The 9,020-nt window shown below is 42.9% G+C and overlaps 1 long non-coding RNA gene across 1 annotated transcript; it reads left to right on the top strand.

Moving 5' to 3' along the window:
• Positions 1 to 3,264: 3,264 nt before the first annotated feature.
• Positions 3,265 to 7,168, top strand: LOC122371340. The gene is made up of 2 exons (XR_006254715.1): positions 3,265 to 5,087; positions 6,894 to 7,168. It is a non-coding gene; the product is annotated as an uncharacterized LOC122371340 (long non-coding RNA).
• The last annotated feature ends 1,852 nt before the right edge of the window (positions 7,169 to 9,020 follow it).

The raw sequence follows: 9,020 nt of genomic DNA, 5'->3' as shown, positions 1-9,020 counted from the left end.
ATGTGGTAAATGCCATGCCGAATGGCTGTGCTGTGATATGAGCTGACACTGTTGAGTGTTGATGCAATGCTATCTAAGAAATTTTCAGAAGGCAAATGAGACATCATTGAATATTAGTGTAGTTTCCATATAAGTGCAGAGTTCCCAAACTTGCAGCCTTTTTTCATGTGATTGTGCACATTTCCAGCCTATGTGCGTGCTAGTGCGGAATACTTAGTTGCTGGCACAGCTTGTCAAGTGTCAACTCTGTGGTAAATGTGAAGATGAAGTCCAGTGAAGATTTTGAACATCTAACCTGACCTAGCCTTACCTTCTAACTCAAAGCTTTCAACCTACCAATATACTACCTACGAACCCACCAGCCTAAAACCTACAGCCTAACTCCTACAACCTACCAAACTCAAGTCTACAATCTGGACTTCATCTACACATATATCAACTCTATTGCCTGATAATCTTTTCTTGTTTCACACAATCTTATGGTCTGATGTCTTTCTGAAGCAATAGTCAAAGAATGTGATAAGTTAATTTTGCACAAATGGAGATAAATAAATTTATGTATATGAGTGTTTTTGAGCTAAGTTGTGTTTCAGTGGTGATAAATGGAATGCTGTCATCATCACATTGCATTGCCACCATGATCAAAGACATTAGGATCATTAGGAGACAGAAGTATTGACTATTGAGATGAGCCATCCATTTGTGTTTTTACCAATGCATTACCTTAGGCCTTTAGGGAAAAGTGATCAAAAGTTGTTGAGTGAAGGGGAATATGGAGAAGAGCATTTATTGTTTGTTTTTGGGAAGAAGAAAATCAATTAAACTTATGAACAAGAAGTGATCATGCATTGTATTATGAGCCCAAATCAAACAGGATTCTCTCATGACCATACTAAATGCACAACCCTTAGCTGTTTGTGCACAGTGGAACCCGCTTAACCCTCGCCGGACTTATTGGTTTTCTACATACGCGCCGGCCGGGGGCCGGGGTGTGGGGGGGGACGGGAGGTACGACCCCATCTCGCCGTTTCGCCCCTAATGGAGCTAGAACGTCGCAGAAAAGACGAGCGTGTGTGTCGTTACGAGATGCAGCGTTTTGTACCCGATTTTAAGGTCTCAGGTCAACCGGTGACCTCTGAGGTCAGGTAAGTGGCCCAAGGTACGGGTTCGGTTTTGGCGAATAACTTCACAAAAAATGATTGCAGGGCCGCGATTTTGACTGCATCGTATTCGCCCTGCTCAGGCGCGTCGAATGGTATTCTTTTTTCATTTGGGTGAGGCCAACTTTGGGTGTTGACCTCGGGTCACGGTGAGGTCAGAGATCCCAAGGGCACGAACTTGGTCGAAGGTCATGTCACATGTCATTCGATTTGGCAGGTCTTCCCGAGTCTATTGGTGGCTTTCCCGACTCGCTAGCTCAATTTGATCAGAAGTTATTGTCGAAAAACTTATGACACTAGTGACGTCATCAATGACGTCATGCAAGCTCTTGGTGCAAAAATGAAGCATCGAACCTTGTAAAGAGTGCATGAAATAATCACGGTTGCGTGTGTTACAGCTAGTCTGAGATCGTTCTGGGCTCCAAAATAGCTGTTTATAAGTTTCCCCCATTGGCTTATAATGGTGACTTCATATGACCGGCCTGACCTCATGTGACCTTGAATAAAAAAGCGAGATATACACGTTGTGAGACTTCTGGAGGATACTAGGTCCTGCAAGTTTCATCTCCTTGTGAAATCTGCTCTGACACTGAGGGCGTTGCGAACTTGCGGTATCTGAGGACCGTGCAGAGGTTCACTTATGACGTCAAAGGTCAGTGACCTGACCTGACCTGAAAAAGCTGCTGGTATTGCAAGATCCGGCTTGAATCAAAGGTCAGGTTCATCACTACTCGGTATGTTCCGAGCATTCGAAAAAGCAACCATCAAGATGTAATTGAATGATACCGTTTAGGATTGCACCTTCCCGCCTATCGCCAAATTTCAGCGTTTTATGTATGTACCATCGCCAAAGTGGATGCGGGTATCGATAGAAGAAAGATCAGGCTGTCGTATGGTACACTCAGTTTATACGTATCTCGACTAATAAGTTAATAAATCGACTTTTAGTTTTGCCTTCGAAATCGGTATCTCCCATAGGTAAAGCACTAGTGAAGGGAAAATAAAAAAACCTTCACGCTCTGCTTACGTCACCAGAGCGTGAAGCTACCAATGCCATTGACTGGGGGCCGAATCAAACCACGCTGCCTTCGTGCAGGCTGGAGCGCTACATATACCAAGTCCGTAGGAGAAGGACAAGTGACGCCGGGAAAAGCTCTTATCCTTCTGGACGAACGGGCTACGGCTTGGAAATAGTTGTCATCCTAATTCTATCAATATGTTATGGACTTTTGTCCAGCAGGAGGTGAATAAAGGCACAGTGTATATAAATAAATAAAGGGACACCTGGCACCGGACCACCCAACTGTATGTAGGCACATGCGGAACTTTATATACTGTGGGGGGTGTAGCTACAACCCCAACTTTTAAAAGTACAACCCCAATGGCAAAACTACAACCCCAACATTGGAAAGTTAAGAATCAGCCTAAAACACATGAAAATGAACAAAATATGTATCAAACAGAAGCAGATAATTGAGATATATCAAGAAAGTGAAGATATCAATAAATTAGGACATCTTTTTTGAAATCCAGATGCTAAAAACATTGAAAGTGCTCTTAAGAACATATTATTCCGCTGAGACTGAGACAGTGAGCATGATATGAAAGTTTATCACTTCACACTTCTTAAGCATACTAAGTGAATCATATTGAAAGTGTTCCAAAAAATCTTAACATGTAACATGAAAGTGTAAAGCAAAAAAATCATAACATTCATCATACTTTTGCAGTGGCGGATCCACCCTAGAGAAAAAACCATTAGAAACCATTAGGATTTTCTAATGGTTTCTAATGGTCTTGAATGGTCTCTAATGGTTTTTGATGGTCTCTTATGGTATTCTAATGGTTTCTGATGGTTTTCTAATGGAAATTGATGGTGCTCTAATGGTCTCTAATGGTGTCCTAATGGTTTCTAATGGTCTCCAATGGTGTTCGATGGTTTCTAATGGAATTTGATCTGATGGTCTAATGGTCTAATGGTTTCTGATGGTTTTCTAATGGAAATTGATGGTGCTCTAATGGTCTCTAATGGTTTCTAATGGTCTCCAATGGTGCTTGATGGTTTCTAATGGAATTTGATCTGATGGTCTAATGGTCTAATGGTCTCTTATGGTATTGTTATGGTTTCTGATGGTCGCTAATGGTTTCAAATGGTATACTTGGTGGTCTAATGGTTTCCTAATGGTTTTCAATAGTTTTGATTTTGGGCTCCAAACGGGTATTCTTATGGTCTCTGTTGGTGTTCTGATGGCATCTTTTCATTTATGATGGTTTCAAAATTGTGATGGTCTAATGGTGTTCTAATGGTTTTTAATGGTCCTATAATGGCTTTTTTATTGATCTTGAATATGTTGTTAAACACTAACTGTGCTTTATTATGCAAGGAGTGCTGCATCGACAGCGGACTGAACGATCGCTTTGAAACTTTCAGAGTTTCAGAGAAAAGTTATGAAAGTACACATTTTTCATAAAGATAGCTATTTTATAATTTTTGCCGTCTGGAGACTTCATTTAGTTCAGAGCTGAGGACACATTCCAGAAAAAGGGTTAACCCGGCGGCTGCTGGGCCTCTGCGCCACCGCCCACCCGCCGGGCAATGGGGGGAGGGGGGAGGAAGCATATAGTTGCCCTGTTTCTGCGGCAATATCATTGTAACGCGAAGAGATAGAAAAGCAAAGCCTTGATATACTCAGAAGTTTGCACACATATTCCTGAATAGCTAGCCGAGGTTGTGTCCAAATTTGGTATGGATAGTGATACCATTTGAAATGACGTATCAGTGACGTCAAAAGTCCAATTTTAGGTGAATTTTCTTACGATATATCCGATATATTAGACTGAATATAACGGACCAAATGACATCCTTTGAATATAGAGGATATCACACAAAACATACGAGGCAACTTTATGCCCCCCCCCCCTATAGCGGCTTGTGGGTTTAAAGAGCCAAGATTACTTTACTACCTACTCGAAAAGAGCTATCGAATGCGTTTTCCTGCGGCGTTGCAGGCTTTATTGACTCCCGAGTTCTGCTCCGGTTTGGCAAAATTTGTGGCAAAAAAGCCATTGTAAAGAAATTGTCATTGTAAAGAAATGGCAAAATTTGATCTTCTGATGACCTCTGGTGACCTGACCTTTGACCTATTAGTATTTTATGATATAACTAGCCTTTTATATCATTGACCTATTATTGACCTATTTGTATTTTAGAAGCATTTTCTGCATTATTTTTTACGGTTATTCGAATGCCGCATACCGCGTTTTGCGGTAACTTATGCGGTTTTCCTGCCTGGGAGATCATGAAACATCATTGTCAGTAACTCACCAATAAATCACCTGATTCAGAGGAACCAGTGTGTTAAAGAACACAACTCGCCTAAATCCGAGGATGCTTAAGGAATAATAAAGAATGAATAGCAACAATGGGCAAATCTTCTCAGTTTTATTTGCCGCTTGTGAAATTTTTGTTTACAATTCGCGTCCTTCTGTGCTGCTTTATATGATAGGTTATCGGTGAAACGGTGTTACCCGAGAAAGATTCCGCTGTTTTTTACCGCCATTTTAATCATGCAGTGTTTTGTAGTTAAAGTGTGTTTACTTTGTGTGCGTGAGAACGTTTGGAGATGCCTCGCCGTGCGGGCCAAAAGGGCTCGGGATGCGAACGCCGTTGCCCAGCGCCGTCGCCGTAAACGGCTAGCGCAGACGCGGCGCGAGACCGAAGCGTTGCGGAACGCTGAGCGTCGCCGTGAGCGTCGTAGAGAGACCCGAGAGACCCACCGCCAGCAGGAGATGGAGAGGAAGCGCCACGAGAACCAAAAGGAGGGGAAGAGCAGACTGGTCAGTCACCTGCACACCTTGGAACCGGATTCAAGGGTGTGAGATGAAGCAAAGGCTCACCCCCCAAAAAATTGTCATCAGAACTGAGAAGTAAGTAATAGGGGATCTGGGTATCTTTGTATGTACCTTTCTATGTACCTAATATAGGTACATAGCGCATATGTAACAGGCCGTATGAAAATTCACGTGAGGCTTTCAAATTGAAGCTATTTTCACGCAATGTAGGTGCTTGTTTGGGATTATTCATCCAATTTTCAAACAAATCCATTCACTTTCAGCTCAGTTGTGCATCTTGACGTGACCCCATCGTTTTCAGTAACTTTCTCGAGGCGCTCGTGGAATGCCAGCGCGGCTTCCGTGCAGCTGCGCATCTGATCGACGGTGATCCCTGGGAAGGCGGCTCTAGCCCGACCTTACAACTCCAGAATGTTCGCTGACCACGTCACGTATACCTTCGACTCCACAAACCCCTACATGAAAAAGTCACGCGGGGTGAGGTCGGCCGTGCGCGATAGGCTGGGGCAGGGCAGATTCGGCAAAGCAGATTGGGCAAGCGCGGTAACCAGGGTATAACCAGGGCAGGTTAAGTAAAGTCCGACCTCACCCCATGTGATTTTTTAATATAGGGGTTTATGAACTCGAAGGTGTACGTGACGTGGTCGGCGAGCATTCTGGAGTTGTAACTTGTAAGGTCGGGTTAGATCGCCGTCTTTGCAGGGATCACCGTCGAGATGCGCAGGGAATATACCTACGCTGGCATACCTACAGGCATCGGGAAAATCCTTTTTGAAAGGATTGCATTCCCAATCCACATTCCTTGTGCCGAAGTGGATTGCATTCCTACCCGCAATCCCCCTTTTTCACTTGGATTGTGATCAAATCCGCAATCCTTTTTTGCAATCCTGTTGTATCATTATGTGCACTAGTGGATCTGGGGGAGGGAGGGTGGCATATGGCCGTGCCTCCATCCCCAAATCACCCATTTCTAGTACCTAGTCTAGGGAGGGAGGGGGGCATATGGCCGTGCCTCCATCCCCAAATCACCCATTTCTAGTACCTAGTCTTGCGAGTAATTCCTATCTAAGGCACAGGTATTTTATGGGAAATATTTTTTGCGTCAAACACCCCCACATTTAAACCTCTACCCAACCAGTGTTTCATATTTTTAAAACTCGCCCTCAAATACGTAATTTTGCCCTTCCTATGTAGTTCATCAGCGTATATTATTTTGAGCGTTTAAATTAAAAGCGTTTAAATTATTTCAAGTTTCGATGTAAAGCCCTTGATAGCAAAGTACATTAAGCCGATGAAGCCGATCTCATAATTTTCAATCGCAACAAACCATTTCAAAGCACTTATCAAACACAATCCGGATTGGATTGCAAAAATTGGAAATATGATGCAATCCAATCCGCAATCAAATCCTGTTTTTTGAATGGATTTCAAATCCAGGTGCAATCCACCAAAAAGGAATGCAATCAGGATTTTGCAATCCTGCAATCACAATCCTACCGATGCCTGCACGAGCGCCTCAAGAAAGTTACTGAAAACGATGGGGTCACGTCGAGATGCACAACTGAGCTGAAAGTGAGTGGATTTGTCTGAAAATTGGATGAATATAATCCCAAGCATATGCACCTACATTGTGTGAAAATATCTTCCAATTTAATTAAGACTGAAGGAAGTTATTCAAATTTCAAATCAGGTGTTTTACGTTAGCCACCCTGTGCATTTACCAATTCACCTTTTTATAGAAAATAATTATAGAAAATAAGAAAATTTCAACTTATGATCAAATAATCAAAAGTATAAAAAAGTAAAAAAAAATGTAAAGCTCAACTAACAATTGGTAAGTAAGACAACCATGTAAAGGTCACAGGTGCACTTTTGTTACAGGTTAACTACAGACACAGATGATGAAGCGAGGGGCGGAAGACACAGGCGGAGCATACACTGAAAAAAATCCAGATTCGTAATGAAACAAAATTCCTAGACCTTCATTGGAAAAAAGACAAGGCTCCAAATTGAAATGTGAAAATATACACGGCTGAAAAAGATCCGTGCCTGTACATGCATGGGACCGAACATGGCAGAGAAAAATGAATGCTGGGGACTGTTATGTCATGTATTACCATGTGGAATGCCAATGTTAATAGATCGGATTTTCACCATATGAATGTTTTAACAAGATACCACCAGAAACCACTGTTACCATTGAGACCATTGGTAACCCATAGACTATCAGAAAACATGTCTAATGGTTTCTTATGGCCTAATGGTTTCTAATGGTCGAATGGTTTCTTGTGGTATGGTGATCATACCATAAGAAACCATTAGACCATAAGAAACCATTAGGCCATAAGAAACCATTAGGCCATAAGAAACCATTAGACCATTAGACCACTAGCCCATTAGACCATCAGACCATTAGACCATCAGACCATTAGACCATTAGACCATCAGACCATTAGCCCATAAGAAACCATTAGACCATTAGACCATTAGCCCATCTGTCCATCAGACCATTAGACCACTACAAACCATTAGACCATTAGACCATTAGGGTTTCAATTTCCATATAGACCATTAGACCATTAGACCATTGCTAATGGTTTTTTCTCTAGGGCAGCTCAGTTTTTTTTTTGGGGGGGGGGGGAACCATAACAACTTATAGAATCTTTCCATGCCTCGTCCATAGGCATAATGTTTAAATTATGCCGTTTGGGAGGGGCAAATGCCCATTTTGCCCCCCCCCCCCCGGATCCGCCACTGTACTTTTGGGTTTTCTCACTTAACATTTCATACCTGTGGGCTGTGCTTATCAAATAGATAAGCATATATGAAAAGTTTGACAGACAACAGTAAGCTTCAGAAATAAACCTAACCTAAGCCTTCACCCTATGTAGCATTCTATCACCATAATCTGAGGCCATAATATTGCGTGTCAACGACCACAGAACCACAGAACGCACAACTCTGTTCGCCATTTTGTCAGTTGGCACAATACCACCAATCAGCACGAATATTTGGCTAAAATGACGACACTTAAAACCAACGTTGACGACCATAACAACCAATCCTGTGCGATAATTAGTGCTGATAATCTTACTGACAGGTTCGCGAACAGAATGCAAACTATGTCACATGTAAGCCAACATGACGCATCTGATACAAATGCAAGGTTTTGGCGACGTCTGTCAATTCAGCAGCAACGAATATCAGCCTCACAGCAGCATATTTCGGTGTCTTTCGATTTGGCTGAAAATCGGTATCCAGGGCCTCCTCGATGCGCTGATTCCGAAAATATGCCTCTTTAGGGTGGTATTTTGCACCGTTAACGAGGTTAACGACTAATTAACATTTTAACGGGAAACGGCGGGGTCTTTCGATTTAGCTGAAAATCGGTGTACAGGGCCTCCTCGATGCGCTGATTCCGAAAATGTAGGTACCTCTTTTCTTTGAGGTGGTATTTGCACCGTTAACGAGTTAACGGCTAATAAACATCTTAACCGGAAACGGCGGGGTCTTTCGATTTAGCTGAAAATTGGTATACAGGGCCTGTTTGATGCGCTGATTCCGAAAATGTACTTCTTTGAGGTGGTATTTTGCACCGTTAACGAGTTAACAACCAATTAGCATTTTAACGGGAAACGGCAGGGTCTTTCGATTTGGCTGAAAATCGGTATACAGGGCATCCTCGATGCGCTGATTCCGAGAATGTAACTCTTTGGGGTGGTATTAACGAGTTAACCCGCGGCCCGCTGGGGGTCCTGGATTTCCACGCCCTGCTGGGGGGGGGGGTGTTTGAACACCCCCCCCCTTGTAACTCGGCTCCTGGGCCACGTAGCGATACGCGGAAGGCGGCGTTCGAAAGAGCGTAAAAAATAATGACGAAATCACTTCGGTCAATTTTTTGGTCAGGTCAAAGGTCAGGTCACCAGAGGTCATTGAAGGCAAAATTTCGCCGATTTCCAGGTCGAATGTCGAAAATTTCCAAGAAGCCAACGCATAACTCGAGAACCA

Source organism: Amphibalanus amphitrite, unplaced genomic scaffold, assembly GCF_019059575.1.
Source record: "Amphibalanus amphitrite isolate SeventyFive unplaced genomic scaffold, NRLGWU_Aamphi_draft 001233F_arrow, whole genome shotgun sequence".
Classification (NCBI taxonomy): domain Eukaryota; kingdom Metazoa; phylum Arthropoda; class Thecostraca; order Balanomorpha; family Balanidae; genus Amphibalanus; species Amphibalanus amphitrite.
The sequence above is the reverse complement of the archived record's forward strand: the minus strand, read 5'-3'. Positions and strand labels throughout refer to the sequence as shown.